The 17,087-nt window shown below is 34.6% G+C and overlaps 2 long non-coding RNA genes and 1 other non-coding gene across 6 annotated transcripts; 2 read left to right on the forward strand and 1 right to left on the reverse strand.

Annotated features, from left to right (window-relative positions):
- The first annotated feature begins 1,282 nt into the window (after positions 1 to 1,282).
- LOC144566539 (uncharacterized) lies at positions 1,283 to 3,892 on the forward strand. Of its 2 annotated transcripts, none has more exons than XR_013515218.1 (4): positions 1,283 to 1,803; positions 2,206 to 2,376; positions 2,463 to 2,554; positions 3,194 to 3,892. It is a non-coding gene; the product is annotated as an uncharacterized LOC144566539 (long non-coding RNA). The 2 variants fall into 2 exon arrangements; XR_013515222.1 differs by having other exon boundaries at positions 2,463 to 2,529.
- A 5,570-nt stretch (positions 3,893 to 9,462) lies between these two features.
- On the forward strand, positions 9,463 to 9,622 carry LOC144566712 (U1 spliceosomal RNA). Its single transcript, XR_013515268.1, has one exon. It is a non-coding gene; the product is annotated as a U1 spliceosomal RNA (small nuclear RNA).
- Positions 9,623 to 14,298: 4,676 nt separating this feature from the next.
- Positions 14,299 to 17,087, reverse strand: LOC144559169 (uncharacterized). 3 transcript variants are annotated; one of them, XR_013513099.1, is made up of 3 exons: positions 16,730 to 17,087; positions 16,133 to 16,450; positions 14,299 to 15,986 (listed from the first exon to the last, which is right to left on the reverse strand). It is a non-coding gene; the product is annotated as an uncharacterized LOC144559169 (long non-coding RNA). The 3 variants fall into 3 exon arrangements; XR_013513098.1 differs by having other exon boundaries at positions 14,299 to 15,178; positions 15,324 to 15,986; positions 16,133 to 17,087; XR_013513097.1 differs by having other exon boundaries at positions 16,133 to 17,087.

Below are 17,087 nucleotides of genomic sequence, written 5' to 3' on the forward strand. Positions count from 1 at the left end.
GGAGAGAAAGACAAAGTCGCGCGTGGAGTCCAGTTGGAGACAAATCAACAATTCGAGCTTATGGTCACCATGCTCACTAGAAAAATTATATACAAATAATTGTTGGTGGTAAAAGACCCTTTTTTGTTGAAGTAATATCACAACATAGTTAAAAACGAATGTGATAAATTGATAATTTGAGCGAAAAATATTACATTACGTAAACAAATTTGGCACATGAATAGTACAACGTTTGTTTCCCTTTCGATATAGAATTTGATTATTACATTATCTATATATCCAATTATATAATTATGAATTTATTTCATTTTCAATCTTATTCTAATTGATTTGAAAAATAATTGTGAAGATTGTTAAGTGGCCAGTTCTCTTCTATTATATAAACAATGGTAACAATTAATAAAATAATTAGTCGAAATAACTAAAACAATAGATATTTTATCGATATTATACTTAGATTGTTTATTAAATTTTGTCACAATTTTAATATCATTTAGCAGTTTTTGAGACATTTGAAAAAATAACATATCCGCTTCATTGACCTAAATTGATATTGAATATTCTCAAATTCAATTAATTGTAGTACACACCATATGTAAATTATTAAAAATACATAGCTTGTGGTTTAAACTATTTGAAATTGCAAATTTTGAATCGCTATATTTGATTAATATGTTAGTTACTTGCATAATTAGCTAGTTTTATATATTTTGAAAAAAAAAATTAGATATGTACAACGAGAATCTATTTTGTGGTTAAAAATACTAAACAACGTTAGTATTTTCGCAGATATTTTTGTCAAACCCGAGTTTGTTATATTAAGAGCCCATATCTGACGCCACTGAAGAAGAGGCCTATTGAAAAACTAGCATGAATAAATAACCTCATACAAAATGGCAACAATAAAGATAGACCATTAATAGATACTTTACATCAATTGTATGAGATTATTAATTGCATGAGCCGAAATTTTTAGCCCATGCAATTTAGTTTGCGCACTCATGTAGAAAATATTAATTGTATGGAATTCACTTAAAGATGCAATTGCATTTAGTTACCTATGCAAATAATCAAAATTCTACTAGGGTAGTTAGTTCTTATTTTGATTAGCTATGAATTGTTTGTATGAGCACTATATATAGTTTCTTAATAAAACAGGTGGATACATTCTCTTTTGCAAAATATATATGTGTGTGTGTTAAAAATAGTAAAAGAATTTCAAATTTGATCTCCGTTCTAAGAGCATCTCCATCGGCTTGCAAATACGCTTGCAAATCCGACGTGGCTCCGACGTCACAATTGCAAAACCTGCTTTCACCGATGGAGAGGAACATCCAATTTTGCAAGCTTGCATAATTTGAAAGCTTGCAAAAGCCTTTCATTTCGCTGAATTTTGCTGAATTCCACCTCGTCGCTCCATCCAGTCTATCTTTCATTTCCCCTCTTCCTGTCTCAGCTAAAATTCACAGGCACACACCTCCAAGAATTTCCTCTCCCCCTTCCTGCTCATGCCTCCGCAGATCTGACCTCCGTCGCCACCACCTCCGGTCTTCCCTTCCCCGTTCCCCTCCTCCGCATCGCCACCGCCCTCGCTCTTCCTCGTTCCCCGTTCCCCGCGTCTGATTTTTCACTTCAGATTTATGCTCTTCTAATTTCTCAGTTCGCATCCAAGTTCGGACATAACTTGTAAACGAACCCTGCAAAATTATTCACTCCAGAAATAACAGGAACGAGCAAGCGCGAGACCGAGAGAGAGAGAGAGAGAGAGAGATGAACTACGAACCCTGTCAGCTGAAAGAGCTAGTACGTGCATATTTTCTCTTTAATCGTATCTTTGTTTCAATTTTGGATTGTTATAATTAATTTTGTTTCAGACGCATAATTAGTTAACTCTCCCTCTCAAATTTTGCTGAATAGATATTCTTTTGTTCTATGTTTGTTAGTTTTGTGGTATCCTTTCATAACTATGCATCTACCGGTACACATTCTCCCTTTAGTACCAGTTGGTACACATTCTCCCTTGTCTACTGGTACATATCTCCTCATTTAAAGGCCCTTTTAGCAGTAGCCTTGATCTACTTTGAGATATACTAGTTACTTTGACAGAAAATAAGATGCCGCTTTACCTTTCTTTTTGTATATCATGGTTGTGATTTGCTCTTGAAAAACAAGTACAATTAATACGCCTTTCCATTGGTCTTGTAGCTTAATCGGTTATGGTTTTTGATTATGTGATTCTGGCGAGTAAGGTTTTCTCTGAATAACCCAGTCTCTATCTTACTCTTCTTGCTTGAGTACCTTCTTTGAGGTATATGTTGAAGATGAGAGCACCTCGGCATCTGACATAGTCTGACTCAAAAAAGTCTCTCAAGAAAGGTATCTTTCTTTGTTCTCTTTCATGCCAATCTGTGGTTAAATCTTCAGGCAGCCAATTTTAAACATGGACTTGTTATTTTTATCAGGTGATAGGATCAGGTATATGCGCAAAGGTAGCTTAATCGGGTCAGTGCCTGGTGAAGCTGATCAAAGGTAGCTTGCCTTACTATCACCTTGGGTATGTTATTTTATCAAGTTTAGAAACTAAATGTACTAAGAAAACCTAGAAAATTATTGCCCCAAAAGCTAGTCAAAAAAATTTATGGAATGTGATTTAATTGCAGAATTAGCATATGAACAACAGATGAGCTACTAAACATGCTTTTTCATATTGTGTATTTGCTCTTGGTATGATTAGATATGTAAACCCAAGCACCGATTATATATCCAGTTTACCCTTCCTTTTTTCTTCTTTTTACAGAATTTTGCACTTCCAAACCCAAGGTCATTTAGTGACTCGTAAACTATAGTTTTATTATTAAATAAGATTTGGGCCATGTTTAATTCTTTTCTTTTTGCTTGGAACTCTGAATATGCAAAACATCTGGGATTTTGGATAAATTTAATTATGACGTGTGTACATATAACTAGTCTCCTGATTACAATATAATATTAGTGTGCCCTTTACCAGTATAGTATTGGCTCAATTTGTGGGTATTGTAATACTATCCAAATGAGTAGTTTAACATTAGAATCCAAGTACTGAATTTCTAGATTTACCTGGTATCAGGCCTATACTGTACCTGGCAGATACCATTCTTCAAAGCAATTTTTAGTCTGTAAATTTTGATGAATTATTTTATGGTACAAACTGCAGAGCTGCCTGAGATCGGTCCGTCTGAATCGGCACTGCACCTGATATTCCTATGTCCAGTAGCTGTCCAAGTATGGTGTGAAGTTTCAGCAACGGTTGGTTTCCGACTGATGCATACTGCTCAGTCACTTGATGAAATTTGGAGTAAATCCATGTCACAGGCAAAAAGAAGCGGAAAGCAAGCATACAAGCAGTGGCGGTCACTCTTCATGTGTGCTTGTTGGCACATGTGGAAAAGAAGAAACGAAAAAATCTTCTCTGGGAAAATGACTACAACGAGACTTCTGACAGACCGCATTATACAGGATGGGAGATTATGGCTGAAGTATTGTAACTTGGGAAAGCATAGAATGATGGGTACCAACTTACTGGCAGACCCGGATTGACTAATGGGTATGTTAATAGGTCTGTGGGAGACGGGTGTTTTCGCTTAAATTACATTTTAATTTTTCATTTTAATTTTTCAGAATTTTGTTGTGTCGTTAGTGTATATGAATTTGATGTGTTTAGTTACCCAACAGCTATGTATTTATGCATGGGGAGGTTTGCAAAATAGGGCTAAAGGAATTTAATCTTACTGGTATGCATACTGGTAAAGGGGGATTTTTTCTTGGCTTTCTGTTTAGATGTTTTTGCTTGAAGCTGTTCGTTGTTGTAATTTGGATAATTTTTTCTAATATATGCATTGGCAGCTTCTGCCAATTTTTCAAAAAGAGAGAGAGGGAGGGAGGGTATCGTGGAGATGGGGTTAAGAGAGAGAGAGAGAGAGAGAGAGAGAGAGAGAGAGAGAGAGAGAGAGAGAGAGAGAGGGTATCGTAGAGAGGAGGAACAGAGGAGTTTAACGTATTTTGAATTTATATCTCATCAGTCAACGGAAAAAAATTGATAAAAATTTCGCTGACGTGACATAAATGCAATTGAAATGTAATTGCATGAATGTAGAGAATTTGAAATTAAGTTTGAAGATAATTTCATTTGACAGTTATTTTTTATTTGCAATTGCATTTCAATTGCACCAATGGAGATGCTCTAATCATCAACAACACAAATTCTGACAGCAAAATTGTATATTGCAATATATATTTGACATATTTTCTCTCTTTCATCTCTTAAAAAAAAATTGAAATGCAAGTGTTACAAATTTACTATTTTATCTTCAAAAAATTAATTCTGAATTTTTTAATAAACGATCAATTTGGTTCTTGATATGAAATTGTAGAGAATCGACAAGTCTAAATGCATATCAAGTTTTGTGATTTTGATTTTTTTTTTTTAATTAAGTCAAATTCTTATCCAAAAGCAGAGGCAAAAAAAGTAATTTGACTCTCTTCACTCTCCGTCACAATTAGACGATCTACCTCAGTTGTTACTATTCATTTTTAGCTTCATAAATCGTCTCAAATCCCTCTCCTCTTTCTATTTTTTTTTTTTTTTTTTTTTTGATTTGACGGTATTGTTACTGAGTGAAGAGAGAAAATGGTTTTATATGTTTGTAAAAAAAGAGAAAAAAAAATACCTTCAACCGCCCAAACTCTGGGTGGTCAGAGAAAGAATTGAATTTCAAGCGGTTTTCGATAGTTTTAGAAATACCCAAAAAAAATGGATATTTGTGTAATTTTTTATTTTTTTAATAGATATTAAAAAAATCGACATTCAAAGTTTGATTTCTCTTATGTCATTTTTTTAATTACTATTTAATATTTAGGAAAGAAAAATTTAGATTTTAGGTTTTTTAAAAATGCTAACGGGTTTCGCGCCTCATTTCCCTGAGATAACATGATAACATGATATTTCTATTTATATACAGACCGTGCGATCATGATCCGGGCCAATCCGACCCAACGCACAATGCATGGATCCCTTTAATTTTCGTGCGGATTCCAATCAGACGGTTCGGATCTAAACAAAAATTTGTGCGCCGAGTCCTAAGAATGCCGAATTGACAATGAGATTCACTTCCTCCTTTATTCTTGTTTTCGATTTTGGTTTTTCTTTCAATTTTAAAAAAATGGTTTCCCTCGCTCCCGCTAATTTCCCACAAAAATTGACGCTATTGTTAGCAAAATTTATTCCGCTCTCCTCAATTTATCTTGGTTTTTCTCTTTCTTTATTTTCTCAAGCCATAACCAAAACCCTAGACTCCACCATCGAGGGAAGCAGTCATGGTTGAAAAAGATAACATTCCTCCCCCACAAACTCTAATCCTAAAATACTAAACTTTATAAAGAACACCTATCAATAATCCCTTCTGTTTCTCTGAAAACCTTTGTGACGGCCAGTGTTTTAAAAATCGATTCTTATGCGGTATTCGAAAAGCCACTGCATACCACATATACAGATTTTTATTCAGATATATATATATAGGAATATGCTAGCATGCTATGCATAGCAACGGCTCGGATTTCGAGTTTCCAAAATCCTAACGGTCGATCCGAACCGTTCATCTTGTTCTCCATATTAATATGTGTTTGGAGACCAAATTTTACATTTTTTGGAATTTTTTTACTATTTCTTTAGATTTATTGAAAATTACTGTTTTTTTATGGTCCAGATTTGCTGAAAACAGCGATTTTCAATAAATCTAAAGAAATAGTAAAAAAATTCCAAAAAATATAAAATTTGGTCTCCAAACACATATTAATATGGAGAACAAGATGAACGGTTCGGATCGACCATTAGGATTTTGAAAACTCGAAATCCAAGCCGTTGCATGGAGGGGTTCTATGCTATGCATAGCATGCTAGCATATTCCTATATATATATGCGGATTTTAAAATAAGAATTCATATTAATTTGTATACAAAAAAGTATTTATAATTGACTGTACATGTTAAACTGGTGATTAAATGTTAAAATATCGATCCTCATTTCATACTAAATGAAATACTGAAATATTCATATATTAATCTCAATTCGGCCTAATATGCGGCCTAATATGCAGTCAAATATTCAAAACCGTATATTGGACCGAATACTCATTTTGTATTCGGATCCAACCAAATACGAATATTCGGCCGAATAGACCGATTTTTAAAACACTGGTGATGGCGGCTTGTCTCTCTCGTGCACACCGACTTTCTATATCTCTCCTTCTATCACCAAGAACAGAGCAAGGGAAAACAAAACGCCAGTTGTGACGACACAATTTCTAGACCATCCATGCTGAATTAAGATGTCATAAAAATTTTCCCTCATTGCTCTTGAAGATGTCATCTAAGTTCATATGTCATTTTAAAAACAAATCTAAAATGGAAAAAGAGGAACAAAATTCCTGTTATTTAAAATTTCAAAACTAAGATTTTATAAGAATAGTTGAAGTACCAATTAAAGGAAGATTATGGTGAGGATAAGTCAATAAACTTCAAAAAAAAAACGGGGCCATCTTAATGAATGAATGAAACTACTATATGATCACGAATATATATTAACAGTAATAATTGAAGGCAATTAAAGTGCAAACATCGATTCCGCGATGAACCAAATGTTTTTTAATTATCAAATATTTTAGAAGAAAATTATCCTCACAAAAAATATTCCAAACAATTATAAAATCAGTAACAAGGTGTCAAGTCTGCCTTAATTCTCAGCAAAATTTACAATTTGATAAATTACTTGTATAAACCAAACGAGAAGGATTTCTATACAAACTAATTGAAATTTTGAAAATAATCAAACCTTTGTTATCACCGCCCAGAGAGAAGACGAAGACTTTGGCGCAATTGAATGTAAAACTTATGTATTTTTTTTTCCACCTAAATTTCTCTGAATTTCACGAGTTTAAATAGCATTTTAGGATGCACTTACCATCTCACAAAATATTACTATGCATTGTATTTGGTCCAATGTATTATGGAGAATATTTTATTCATAGAAATTATAATATAAAAAAAGAAAGGAAAATAAAAAGAGTTGTACCATCAGTAGAAATGTCGCCGATTTTTTTAAAAATACCCAAAAAAATAAATAAATTATTAATAATAATCAGTTTTTTGAAAAAAATTTAAAAATGCCCAAACCGCCTCAAAATTCGGCGGTCCTGAACTTTTATTCCGAACCGCGGTCAGTCCGATTTTTTTTTTTTTTTTTGTTCCAAACCGCCGAATTTATGGGCGGTCCGAGAATTTTTTTTTTTTTTTTTATGCATATTTTTACATTTTTTTTCATTTTTTTGCAAATCAAATTTGCAACTCTGGTTAACATAGCAAAACATCTTCAAAAATCGTGAAAATTGACCGACATGCAGTCTTGACATCGTAGAACAGGACTGTGAAGTTTCATAGAAAATCTCCGAACAGGTCGTGAGATATCAGCTCTCAAAAATTGCCCGAACTGCTGAATATTTCATTATGAGCCCAACTTTGCACATCTGCTTAACATAGAAAAACATCTTCAAAATTCGTGAAAATTGACCGACATGCAGTCTTGACATCGTAGAAGAGGACTGTGAAGTTTCATACAAAATCTCCAAACAGATCGCGAGATATCGGCTCTCAAAAATTGCTCGAACTGCTGAATATTTCATTATGAGCCCAACTTTGCACATTTGCTTAACATAGCAAAACACCTTCAAAAATCGTGAAAATTGACCGACATACAGTCTTGACATCATAGAACAGGACTGTGAAGTTTTATACAAAATCTCAGAACAGGTCGTGAGATATCGGCTCTCAATAATTGCCCGAACTGCTAAATATTTCATTCTGATCCCAAATTTGGGTATCTGCTTAACATAGCAAAAGACCTTCAAAAATCGTGAAAAATTGACCGACATGCAGTTTTGACATCGTAGAATAGAACTGTGAAGTTTCATACAAAATCTCGTAACAGGTCGTGAGATATCTGCTCTCAATAATTGCCCGAACTGCTGAATATTTCATTCTGATCCCAAATTTCCACATCTGGTTAAAATTTGGGCTCTCAATATCGGCTCTCAATTCGTGAGATATTGGCTCTCAATATTTCATTCTGATCCCAAGTTTCAACCTGAATATTTCATTCTGATCCCAAATTTGGGATCATAATGAAATATTCAGCAGTTCGGGCAATTATTGAGAGCCGATATCTCACGACCTGTTCTGAGATTTTGTATAAAACTTCACAGTCCTGTTCTATGATGTCAAGACTGTATGTCGGTCAATTTTCACGATTTTTGAAGGTGTTTTGCTATGTTAAGCAGATGTGCAAAGTTGGGCTCATAATGAAATATTCAGCAGTTCGAGCAATTTTTGAGAGCCGATATCTCGCGATCTGTTTGGAGATTTTGTATGAAACTTCACAGTCCTCTTCTACGATGTCAAGACTGCATGTCGATCAATTTTCACGAATTTTGAAGATGTTTTTCTATGTTAAGCAGATGTGCAAAGTTGGGCTCATAATGAAATATTCAGCAGTTCGGGCAATTTTTGAGAGCCGATATCTCGCGATCTGTTTGGAGATTTTGTATGAAATTTCACAGTCCTCTTCTACGATTTCAAGACTGCATGTCGGTCAATTTTCATGAATTTTGAAGATGTTTTTCTATGTTAAGCAGATGTGCAAAGTTGGGCTCATAATGAAATATTCAGCAGTTCGGGCAATTTTTGAGAGCTGATATCTCACGACCTGTTCGGAGATTTTCTATGAAACTTCACAGTCCTGTTCTACGATGTCAAGACTGCATGTCGGTCAACTTTCATGATTTTTGAAGATGTTTTGCTATATTAACCAGAGTTGCAAATTTGATTTGCAAAAAAATGAAAAAAATTGTAAAAAAATGCCAAAAAAAAAAAAAAAAAAAATTTCTCGGACCACCCATAAATTCGACGATTTGGAACAAAAACAAAAATGGACTGACCGTAGTTCGGAATAAAAGTTCAGGACCGCCGAATTTTGAGACGGTTTGGGCATTTTTAAAATTTTTTCAAAAAACTGGTTATTATTAATAATTTTTTTTTTTTTTTTGGTATTTTTAAAAAAATCGGGAAATGTCGGGATCAATCCCGGGCTCAGATTATATATTTTCTTAAACAATTAGCAGAAAATATTATTTGAAATTTAATGACGACTTATTATGGACTTCCTTCTAAGAAATCAGGCCCAGGCCCAATGATATAAACAAACCTAAAAATATTAAAAGTCCAGAATGGTCCCCACTCCCCAGGCTACTCAAAAGTTCAAGTAGAGACGCTTATTCCGGTTTCTAATCTTTCAGATTATTTAGTCCCACATGCAAGGAAGAAAAGAGCTGGATACTCGATTGATCTATAAAAGGAGCTGGGGGTGCAACGCTTTAAGTACTTACCTGGACGGGGTCAATGAGCGATCAAAAAGGCTCATGGCCTAGGCTAGGGGCCCACATTGCACTTGGTGGGAGCCCTGGCTTACCATCTGTCCAAGTGGCAGAGTGGACGTCGTAATTTGTTTCTGAGGGGGTACGCGTTCGCGCGGCCCCTGCCATTTCTTAATTTAAATTTTGAGTATCTGAACGTGATTAGAAGTAAAAAAACCACCTTCAATATCAGAACATGTTTTATTTTTTTTAATTAGAAGTAAAAAAAACCATCTTCAAATTGGAACAGTTGTGCTGTAAATTGTTTTTCGCAACAGTGATGCTTTTAAATTGCTCCCATGTTTTTAATTAAAAACAGTGTGTAATCGGATTTTTAATTTCACATTATTTTTGTAAAAAAGACTTTCAATCATTTAATTAAAAGAAGATAATAAAAAAAAAATTAGTAGGAACAAACATTGTTAAATATTCAGATCACTAGCTGGATGACCAAATATTTATTCTACCATATCACTATAAGTTGTGGTCCGGTAAAATTTAACATCTAAAGCGCTTGATTGGCAATTAAAAAAAATTATATTTTCAAAGCGCTTAGAATAACATCATTTTAAAGATGTGCAATTGTAAATTATATATTAAAACACATTAATTATTTTTTTAAATGCCTTTCCAGCTAAATCAATTGACAAGCAAGTTAGCAAAATAAAACGTTCGCTATAGCTGGAAAAGGAAAATAAAAAAAGAAAATACTCCTATTCAATTGTCATGACCAGATAAGTTAATTTTTTTTAGGATTAATTTTCTATGTATCCTCAAAAGACATTCTTAATTTCTTATTTACCCTTATACTCTTTATTATATTCAATATATCCCTTAACTCTCTCTATCTTTTCTTATTTACCCATACAACTAAAAATTCATATTCAAGTATTGTCTGAAATTTAATTTTCCTATCATACCCTTCTCTCTTATCTTGATCCCTTTGACAAACTCAATATGCGCTACCGCAACATAGAAATAAGATGACTAAATTGTTGGGCAACGCTATCCAATGCTCTCAACTTCTCAAGTAATGTATCTCTGATTTAGAGAAGATGAATGATGTGCACTTGAAGGGGCACATCGTGTGAAGTCCCTGATAAGGCTGAAGCTCTCTTTGATTAATTTCTTGGAGCCTCTATTTGTCTACTTCAAAGCAAGGTACCAAATTATTGACTCAACATCGGCCAAGCCAGGAGAGAAGAAGAATGGAAAATCGCACTTGTTCTTGTTTGGCGAAGTGGGTCTTTCATCCTTTTTGAGCGAGCAGTTTCCAATTTGAAAGGAATCACAATTGTTCTTGCTTGGTGAGGAGTGTGTTTTCTTAAAATTCAGTGAAAATTGTGGGACAGAAGTGAACCTCTGAGGGAGTTTTTGTTGCATGGAGTACGATCCCTCAGACAGCAATGATGAATTTTCTTGGCCATTTTTTATAATTTTTATTTCTTGTGATTGATTCTGGGTCTTTTTATAATTTGAAGTTTTGAGCTTTGTTTGTCGATTTTGATTGATGGAGGCAATTAAAAAAAAAGTTAAAATTGATCAAGACATTTGAGTTTAAAAGGAGAGAAATTTAAATCAGAAACAAAGGAAATCAAAAAATTACCAGCAAAAAAAAAAAAAAAAGCCAGCGAACAAGAAAAAAAAACAGAAAAGAAAAATCAGTAAAAAGCAGCAGCAGAAAAATCAGTAGGTGTTATCAGATTTTTTGAGAGGAGAGCGAATGATCTAGAACTAAAAGTTTCAAGCAACTCAATCTGCTATGTTTCGCAGCTCCTTACTTTCAAAAAGTATTTTTGTCAGGGGGAATTTCATGTATCCCCCTCTAAAACTTCAATATTACGTATTCCCCCTCAAAAGTTCATAATTACGTATTAACCCTTTAAAATTATATAAACACACATATTTATCCAAAAATAATATAACAATAAAATTGAACACTTAAAATATATTAAACAATATCAATTATTAAAATATGACCATTATGCCCCTCCATTCTTTCTCTCCTCTCTCTCTTTCTGTTCGATTCAAATGAATTATCTCCTTTCTCTCTCTCTCTCTTCGCTTCAAATGAATTAGCGCCAAAATAAATTGCCAAAATAAACACCATTCTTTATCTCCTCTCTCTCTTTCTCTCTTCACTCCATTGTTTTCGTTTTTTCCAGTAAAATCAGTAATTAATAGTGAACTTGAAAAATTACGTCATCAATTAATCATAAATATTTGATTAAATAAGATAGCACTTATAATGGAAAATGTGAAACCCTTGTACCACCCGTACTAGTTTTACCCCAATATGCAATACAGTGGACAAATAATTTTGTACGTATTACACCATTAAATCATCAAGCTTAATAATAAATCATCTTCCAAACTGATGATCAAATTGACAAGCTTACAAATAAAGCATCTTTCAAACTGAAGATCAAATTGACAAACTATACATATTACACCATGTAAAGGCATCTTTCAAACTGTACCAGTGAATTAATCTACAAACCGTATTAGTGAAGACATCTTCCAAACCATTCAAATCGTACCAGTAAACAATATACAACACAATAATTTCTATTCAACATATATAAGTCGAAACAAGCAATTTCATATAAACTATATTTTAATAGATTTCATATAACTTTTCATGTAACCAACCAATCACCATAAGCTATTTCAAAGTAGTAAAAAGTAAAACAACCTTAAAATGTCTACTTCTATGTTCCAAAAACACCATGCAGTAGCAATAAGTTTTAAACATACAAAATGCAAGCATGGGCAATCATAATCACAACCAAAAATTAGTAGACATCACAACTATTAAAAAATTAAATGTATCAACTCATGGTATCCCACGGCTTTGACTTCTTACTCCTATGTGCTTGTGACTTCTTTCCTCATACCCTGGACAATTGTCATTAAATTTATACTTACACACAATGGTCATATTGCCTTCTTTTTTTTTTTGAAACATGTTATAGTTGTTGCTTAACTAAATTGCACAATGATCTGGCATTGTATCGGCTTGAATGTGCAGGTAACGGACCCGTTCGGGCTAGGCACTGGTTGAATATCAGTTAGTTTATATTAAAAAAAAAATCCTCCTTTTTTGTATTTTTATAGCTTGAGAACTAATCTCTGCAAAATTGAGTATAAATAGAAATTTATGTATATTTCCAATGAAAGAAAAAGGTAAAATTGAACACCAACTTCAAAAACCAAACCTCTCTGTTGGACACAATTAAAAGGGCACTGCAATATAAATTTTACCCTACTGGTTTTGCAATCATGAAGTTTGCTTGTCGCAGAACAAATTACTATCAATAAGCGTGCCAGGTTGAAGAAAACAACCAAAAAAAAAAATAATCTCTTTGTTCATTTCATATCATGAGCAACAGTAAGTACTGCTAGTGCACTGGTAGTCTGGTACTTGACACGGGGAAAAAAAAAAAAGCCTTACACGTCAATGGACTTGTGATGCTTACTGTGATTAAGTACTTACTTGATATGCAATTTCACCCTATCAAGTACTTAATTGAAATCAGAGAATACGAACCTTTCAATATTTAATTGAAATTAAAAAATCACTAACTTTACCTACTAAGTCTTGACTGATATTGGAGAAATCGTTGAAGTTACTCGAATTTTAAAAAATAGTTGAAAACCAAGTCCACGGAATCGACTCTGGTATGTTCTCCCATTTAGGTCTCGAGAGATCACTGACAACCAAGTCCACAGAATTGACACTGTGCTGAGCAAACAAAGAGAGGGGCAATTCATCCGATGCCATATCTTAGAGGTGCGGAACAATCAGAGGAGAGGTGGTGATGATCAGATATGAGGCGAAGAGGAGGAGAGAAGAAATTTATGTCGAGCGGAACTCCAAAGAGTATTTGGCGCCAAGATTTCTTTGGAGCGGTAAATTTTTGCAACGATTGACGCTAATTTTTTTTTTTGGAGAGAACATAGACAGAAAGGAGAATCCAGATAGAAAGGAGAGAAAGAATGGAGGGGGTATAATGGTCATATTTCAATAATTGATATTGTTTAATATATTTTAAGTGTTAAATTTTATTGTTATATTATTTTTGGATAAATACGTGAGTTTCTATCATTTTGAAGGATAAATATGTAATTATAAATTTTTGAGGGGGAAATACGTAATATTGAAGTTTTAGAGGGAGATATATGAAATTCCCCCTTTTTGTTAATAGGAACTCAATTTTTTATCTTTTATCTTCAAGTGACTCAATCTGCCTCTTCTATCAAATTTTTAAATGGAATTTATGAAGGGGTATTTTTGTCTATATTATTTTATTCATAGATTTAATCATGATTAACTTCAAAATTATTATGTAATGGGCAAATAAGAAATAAAAGAAGAAGTTAAATGGTATATTAAATATAACAAAGAGTATAGAGGTAAATAAGAAATTGAAGAACTCTTTAAGGGTACATGAGAAATTAACCCTTTTTTGAATTTCATTACTTTGCTACAAATTTTGGTACCAGCAAAGTTCATGTTGCAGGGACAATGGTACAACTAGTGTTTTAAAAATCAATTCTTATGCAGTATTCGGAAAGCCACCGCATCACATATACGGTATGCGGCCGCATATACTGATTTTTATTCGGATTTATATATGCGGATTATAAAATGAGAATTCATATTAATTTATATACAAAGAAAGTATTTATAATTGATTGTACATATTAAACTGGTGATGAAATGTTAAAATATCGATCCTCATCTCATACTAAATGAAATACTGAAATATTCATATATTGATCTCAATTCGGCCAAATATGTTGTCAAATATTCAAAACTTTATATTGGACCGAATACTTATTTTCTATTCGGCCAAATATGCTGCCAAATATTCAAAAAATCTGATGTAAAAAGAAACAATAATTTTCTGTTCAACCATCTACATATTGAAAACAAAAAAGTAAAAGAACCACAATCAAGTACAGGCCTATTTGCTATTAGAATTCACTTACTAACTGACACTTGCTACTAAAGACACAAAAAAGCAAACATGAAATTAATAAAGCTTACATATAGACACAATTACTTACCTTTGAGATGAAACACACACAACAATTCTCCTATTCTTCTATTTCCAGCATAATTAAGTATGTCGTGCATCAATTTGACCAACAATAACTTCTCCTGAGAACATTGACATCTCTGGTAACCATCTTGTCTTGGTTCAATTAAGATAGACCAAGAACATACTTGACCGGTGAGGATGCCATGGAATGAATTGGCTTGATTTTCTCTCTATACCTAATAATATCCTAGATAATTTTTATAATAAAATCAATTATATTGCTATTCAAGCCCCAAGTAACAGTCCCTGTCTTGTCAAAATACCACAGCTTTGACATGCAACAGGGCTTCCACAACATCCACTCCAATTACATGCACATGATAGCAGTATACAAAAGGAGTCCCCAAGGACAAGCACCAGCTAGGAGGAATACGAAAGCCGGGCAAAGTTCCATGCTTTTGGGTCGTGTCAGTTCATGATTAGAGCAGTTCTTTTCAAACTGGGGGCACATTGCATTTCAGAAAACACCTCATTTGCAATACCAATTACAACATACTCCAGTGCACAGAGCCCCATCATAAGGGAGTCAAACATGATGGTATCAGCACTGCATCCTTCGTGCACTCAATTCATCTGAAAGCAAACTCATTTTCAAAGGCTACATCAAAAGGTTGCAGGCAATTTCACATCTAATCAACAGATATGAAGCTCTGTACCGGTTCTAAATATTTTAGTCCCACTACGGGAAATGATAAAACCAGCATAGCATTTTTCTTACCTGCACAGGCCATCTATTGCCGAGCTCAGTAAGGTGGGCTTGTAATCCAAGCGGAGGCATTGGATGATTTGAATGATTGGTTCACCTCCGTAGACCGGATCTCCTGCTCTAAGTTGGCCCGCCCGTTCCAAGTTAGGCAGTTGATCCAAGTGGCTTAGGCAAAGGCCTGCGTTGACTGGATCTTAGAGAAGAGGGGAGCACATGAGGCTGGTTTCACAGAGCAGCGAATACCTCTTCCTCTCAATAGCGGAAGGATAACGGGCCCGTGCAGTTGTGATCCATCATGGTCCTAGGAGAGCTCCAATAGAACGGTCATCCTTTTTACCCTGTTGACTAAGAAAAGAAGCGGGCACAATTGAGGTTGCACTGTTGCAGAATCAAATCCATAATGTTCTATTTAAAAGTAGAAAATAGCCAATGGGCCCTAAACTAATCAATATTTTAAACATCAACATATTGCCACAAACACAAATGTGCAATTCAGATTATCACACGCTCATGCCAAAATTCACAGGTCTACTTTTTTATTTTTGTGATTGCATATTCACACGCTCATGCCAAAATAGAACGAAAATCATAAAGCCAATAAGAGGTTGCCTTCTTTTGGTGATAGCACTGTCATCTTTAGTAAGCAAGCCACAAGGAATTTATCTGTTCAACCATCTACATATGAAAAGGGGAAAAGTAAAAGAAACACAATCAAGTACAGTCCTATCTGCATTAGAATTCACTAAATAACTGGCATTTGTTACTAAAGACACCGAAATGCAAACATGATATTAATAAAGCTTACATGCAGACACACTTACCGAGCTTTGAGATGAAGCACAGCACGCACTACAATTCTTCTCTTTCCAACAGAAATATCTTGTGTATCAATTTGACTGACAATAACGTCTCCTGATCAGAACATTTACAACTCTAGTAATCATATGGTCCCGGTTCAGTTTAGTTAGATCGAGCCCCCAAGTAACAGTCCCCGTCTTGTAAAATACCAAAGCTTGACGTGCAACAGGGCTTCTACAACATCCCCTCCAACTACAAGTACACATTAACAGTAGACAAAACAAGTCCCCAATCCCAATGACAAGCACCGGCAAATATCCATGCTTTTTGGCTGTGCCACTCTGTTATGTAAATGTTAAAGCCAAAAGAACAATCCATGAGAGACATTTCAGCCCAACACCTAAGTTGCGACACCAATCGGCAATCTGCCTTAGTGCACAGAACCGCATGATAAGAGAGCTAAACATGATCCATTCAAGATTCATCAAATCAAAAATCGAACTCATTTAAATGCTATATGAAAGGTTGCATGAAGCAATCCCACATCTAATCTACAGGTATGAGATTTGTTCCGGTTTGAGATTTCTTAGTCCCACTATGGAAAATAAGGAAACAAATACCGCATGTATATAGCCTTCGCGTAGGACATTTATCGCCGAGCTCAGTAGCGTGGGCTTGTAATCCAAGCGGAGGCATTGGGTGATTTGAACGATTGGTCCGATTCCTTGGGACCGGATCTCATCCCGCTCTTAGTCGGCCCGCCCGTTCCAAGTTGGGCAGTTGATCTAAGCGGCTCAGGCGAAGGCCTGGGTTGACTGGATCGTAGAGAGGAGGGGAATGCGTGAGGCTGGTTTCACAGAGCAGCGAACACCTCCCGCTCTCAACGGTGGAAGGATAACGGGCCCGTGCGGCTGAGATCCACTATGGTCCCAGGAGAGTTCCAATCGGACAGTCATCCTTTTGGCCTGACCAGGAGAA

This window comes from Carex rostrata, chromosome 1, assembly GCF_964058835.1.
Source record: "Carex rostrata chromosome 1, lpCarRost1.2, whole genome shotgun sequence".
Taxonomy (NCBI): Eukaryota; Viridiplantae; Streptophyta; class Magnoliopsida; order Poales; family Cyperaceae; genus Carex; species Carex rostrata.